A 5,765-nucleotide genomic window follows, 5' to 3' on the forward strand; every position below is an offset into this window, starting at 1 on the left:
TTCTTAGCAAAAAAAATAAGAAATAGAACCTTAAGCAGCTTTTAAAAACCTTCAGAGGTGGGGAGGTACAAATATTTAATTTACTTGTGTTTATATATGTACATATATGATGCATATCTAATGTTGCAAGTGTGACTTTCTGTTGCCAAAAACACGTTAAAAAAATTCCAAAGAAAAAAGAAAGAAAAATTACATTATTCGATTAAAAAATATTATATGTACTCTAACTAGGTCTGGGACGGATCGGGTATCCGGACAATTTTAAGGTATCCGGATCCGGATCCTTATCCGGCGGATCCATAATTTTACTATCCTTATCCGGATCCGGGGTTCTCGGATATCCGGGTGTCGGATATCTTTCTAAAAATTGTAATATCCGGCGGATATCCGGATCCGGATTTAGATCCTTAAAATATAAATAAATAATAATATTAATATATATAAAATATTAACAATAATTTTTTAAAAATATATATATAATTTTTTTAATTATTTTTATGTATAATGTTACAAAATTTACATAAAATTTATATATACTATTATAAAAATAAAAACATATTAAATAAATTTAATTTTTATATATAGATATTACTATTTTTGAAATAGTTATTAATAAAACTTACGGATCCGGATATCCGGACTAAATAATTAAGATATCCGGATCCGGATCCAGCTTTGACGGATCCACCATTTTACTATCCGGATCCGAATTCGATCCTTCCGGATATCCAGATTTTCGGATCGGATCCGGATCGAATTTCGGATCGAATCCGGATCTCGGATAAAAGTCTCAGGCCTAACTCTAACTAGTACATTCATCACATAAAGAATAAACATCTTTGTCAAGAACTTTTATGTTTATAACACTAGATTTTTGTCCACGTTAAGCGCGGATGGTCTGGAACAGTTTTCCAATCATTTTGTTTATGTGCGTTTTATATTGTTCAACAAAATTTATACTAAAAACAGAAAATATAGAATGTTAGATTAAGCAAAGAGAATGATTGACAAAATCATTGTCGATGCTGGTGTTACATACAATACGTAATTAAAGTTTCTGCTCAATTTCTTATTAAAACAGAAGTACAAATATAGATTCACCATAAGATTTACCCCTTATTTACAATAGAATGTCACTGAAGTATTAAATAATCATAAGTTTAAGCAATAAATATATTTTCCTAATTTAACTAAATAATTTTCTAAATAAAGTTTAGCTAAATTTTCATGTTCAACATATTTCCTAAAACGATTTAGCTAAATTTTAGGAATATTAAAGTTTAAAAACGAATTTTAACAATATTATGTAATAATTTTCAAGTATCATATAATCCCACAAATTTAGCTTGTAAGGCATAAAATATATGTATTTCAAATATTTTTAAAATATATGTTTAACCATTACAACTATCATTAATTATTTTCAACAATAAAATCTATCTATGCTAAGATTTAAATATTTTGAATTATTTAAATATATAAACATGTATGTTTATAAGAAAATATTTTTATTTTTATATATCTAAAGCTTGCTTAAAATATATATATTTCAAAATTTTCTAAAAATACATGTTTAACCATTTCAGTTACTATTAATTATTTTCAATAATAAAATCTATCTATACTAAAATTTAAACATTTAATTTTTCTAACCGAATATTCTTTTTTTAATATATCTAAATCTCGCCATATGAGTCATATCTAATCAAAATATTTAAAATATTATTATTATTTTTTTTTTTTGTCATCAGCATTACAGACTCATGTTGACTCTGTGAACCAAACCGGGTGAGCTGAATCCATGTGAACGACAAAAGACGATTGCTTCCTAGCACTGCGTGCCAGACTATCCGCCTTTGAATTTTGCGTCCGTGGTACATAGATAATGTCTGCTCTTATGAAGCTCTCTTTCAGGATCGTGATGTCTTCTAAATAATTTGCAAAAGCTGGCCATTCTTCTGGTTCCGAAACCATCTTCACCAATTGAGAACAATCCGTTGCAAACGTAACCTGAAATTGACGTAAATTCCTCATGCATTCCATTGCCCAGAGTAACGCTTCTATTTCCGCATGAAGAGGCGAAAGACTAGCCCTGACATTTCTCGCCCCCAACAAACCATCAAACCCTTCCAAAGTACTAAGCCAACCTTGTCCTGAGAAACTAACACCCTCTTTCCCAATGAATTATGTTGTTAACCTTAGGAATTTTGTTATCTATGAGACTGACATAATAATAAACATAATTTTTTATATTTTAGTTATTATTTAGTTGGTGCAACATTGATAGTTGTTTTATAAGTACTATTAATAATGCACAACAGTTTTTACGAAAATAAATTGTTGTTTATCGAAATCATAAAACAGAAACTACAATCCAAACAATACAATAATCTTTTAGAAAAATTGTTAGAAATACCACAAGTTAAGTACCATTTTTAAAAAATACCACAAATAAAAAAATTACTAACATTTAGGTTTAAGCTTTAGTGATTATCGTTTTGGGTTTACTATCAAGGGGTTGAAATTGAGTTTATAAATGTTCTATAAATAATTAAAAAAAATAACTTAGTGTTATTTTTATCACAAATTTAGGATATTTGTGAAAATAATCATTTATTAATGATAAATTTGAAAATTAGTATTAAACTTGTGGTAGAAATAAAAACTTTCCAATTTTCCATATGCATGCAAATATACAAAAAAAAAAAAAAAATCTTCAAAAGCAATAGTAACAAGCATTAAAACGGAAGAAAAGCTTTTAAAATACAAATCTCTAGTTTCAAGGAATGTCTTTAAGCTCAAACTCAGATTTGTCTTTGTGTTTCTCCTTCTCCACATGAATCACAAATCCTGACGCTAAGTACATCAGTTTCGTATTGATGTCTCATCGAACATACAAGCAAAATCAAGAAATCAATGCCCCAAAGACAACAAGTAACCGTACAAGTAGTCCAATCTTGCTTTGTTAAAGTTGCTTCTAAGCAGTTCTTAGAAACAATCTGGGGCTCATCGATTTCATCCTCTCTGCAGGTGCTTCCCTTATAAAGAACAATGCGGCTGTGGTCACGGCCAGATGGTCAACTGAAGACAAACTAGAAGAAAATACAAACGTGGTCAAGTCCAGATGGTCAACCGAAGATAAACTAGAAGACAATATAATACAAGCATGGTGAAGTCCAAATGGTCAAATAAAGAATTTAAGAATGAGCTTGAACCAGAGGATGATCTTGTAGCTGAGGATGCAACATTGAATAATGCTTGGAAACAAGAAGAATATATTGGTCGAAATGGGAGGAGTACTGTCCATTCAAGACATTCAAAGTTCAAGTTGATCATCAAATAGACAAGTAGGTTGCGTGTGATTTTTTTCCTGCCTTTAGTTTTGTCCCAATGGATTTTTAAATGAGATTTTCGACGAAGCCACAAGTTGCTTATCCATCTCATATTTTATTAATCCATCAAGGTCCAGCAAGGAGAAATATTTATCTACGTATTTAAGTTATCTTTATTTTGAATTTTGAACTCTGTTTGCTGTGTGTTTCGAGAGGAGCCTTTAGGATTTATTGTTTATCTATTTTCGAGAGGAGCCTTTAGCATGTACAAGCTTCTCTTTTTATATGTTGGTCGAATTTCCTTGTCTCAGTATCAATAAAAAAAACATTTTCTTCTTTTTCCAGAATTCTCTTTGACTGTTCTTTGTTAGTGTGTAATATCCAACAGCTTAAGTTTCATCTCTTTGGTTTGTCATATCCAAAAGAGGAGAACTAGTAGTATCAAGAATCTTTCCGCATCTCTTGTGTTACTATTCGATCCACAACCCTTGTGTGCTCGAGTCTCTGATTCGCACAACAAGGCTTATCCCCTTTTTCTTACATCTAGAGAGTTCGATCTTGGCTAGGATCACATCAATATACACATTAGTACATTCAGTTTTATTAACATTCACACTATTGATATTAGGAAAAAGTGGCGTAGAAACTATGAAAGTGGCACTTATTGACATTTTAAATCTTTAAGTTTTTTTACTACTATTTTTAACCTTCAAAATGACATTTGTATCATAAAAACTTCAATCTAAGTTACTTGTTTATTAAGTAAAAACTTACCAATTGTACATCTAAAATGATGATGTAACAAATTTTTATTCAAAATAATTATTTAATTATTAAAATAAAAAAAATTGAATAAAAAATCAGATATTAAATAAAATCAGAAAATTAAATTAGATTAAAATACAGAAATTTTAATAAAAATTCAGAAATTAAACTAAAACTAAATAAAAATCAGAAAATTCAAAATAGTTTAAGTTTTTTTTTAATTATCTTTTAAAAAAGTTACAAAATTTTTTAAAAACTGACATATGATCGCTGACAACAATAACAGTCTCAAACACATCACTTATGATGGTTTTTCTCACATAACCATTAACAATGGCGTTTTTTCACATATCTCCAACAATAGTTTCCTCCATCATCGTTGAAAATGACAATATACATATCAACAACGACATTTTCAACAACCGTCATTTCCAACTATAATATGCATAATGCATGTGTTACACTAATTTTTAAACGATGAAATGTCACTTTGATGGTTGTCTAAAACATTATTATTTGTCAACACATCGTTATTGACATATTACCATTTTTAAACGATGGTTGTCAAAAACATCACTATTGACATATATACCGTCATTTTTAACATTGATGTTAAAAACTGTCATTAAACACTTGTCAAAATCCATCATTGTTAATGGTGGTTATGTGAGAAATCATCATCATCATCATTAGTGATATGTTTGAAATTGTTATTGTCAATTGTGATATTTTAGTTTTCTTTAAAAAGTAATCTTGTAATCTTTTATAAAAAATATATTTTGTGATTTTTATTTGAATTTTATGAATTTTTATTTAATGTTTGTATTTTAATTTAATTTTCTGATTTTTTATATAGTTTTCTATATTTTTATTTAATTATTTATTTATTTTATTAATTAAATATTTTTTTTAAAAAAATGACACATCATTGTTTTTATCTATACAATTGGTCAGTTTTTTATTTGGTGAACAAATAAATCAGATTAAAGATTTTTGTGATATAAATATCAGTTTAAAAATTAAAAGTGCTAGTTGAAAACTTTAAAGTTTAAAATATTAGTGAGTGCCATAAAAAAATGTAGCTAGACCATAATAAAATAGTCAAAAAAATATAAAACTCTATAAAAAGTCACTGTAATCTTAGTCTAATTATTTTTTTATATTTTGTTGGTCTAGCTACCTTTTTATATTTTGTTGACTGTTTGAGGTGGTCTAGGTCTAGCTACCTAGAGACTTAGAGCACGTTTACCGCGAGCTCTTAAACCCGTTCCTTAGGGTAATTATCAAAAAAAGAAAAAATGAATTAAAGTGAAGGCACGTCTCCTAATTAAGTGCTTCAAGGCACGGCTCTTAGTGCGACGTGTCACTATGCTATTGGCGGAACTGTGGAGTCGAGATTCGTTTATCTCAATCTCTTTCGGTGGTTCCGCGATGAGCTGGTACTCCCCCGACGTCTCCCCGTTCCCCCTCCGTGCGATGCAGAACGTCCATGGCTGTGATGGGATACGAGAATCTTTCCCTGATTGTGGCGGAGACCAGGTGGCCTAGCTCCGGGATTGATTGCGAAGTCGACGAGACGTTGCTGTATAGCGAGATGTTCTTGAAAGGTTTGTTGGCGCATTTGAGGAGCGGTGGTGGAGGAAAGGAAGAAGATTGGTGGAGGTTTTG

This window comes from Brassica oleracea, chromosome C4, assembly GCF_000695525.1.
Source record: "Brassica oleracea var. oleracea cultivar TO1000 chromosome C4, BOL, whole genome shotgun sequence".
NCBI lineage: Eukaryota > Viridiplantae > Streptophyta > Magnoliopsida > Brassicales > Brassicaceae > Brassica > Brassica oleracea.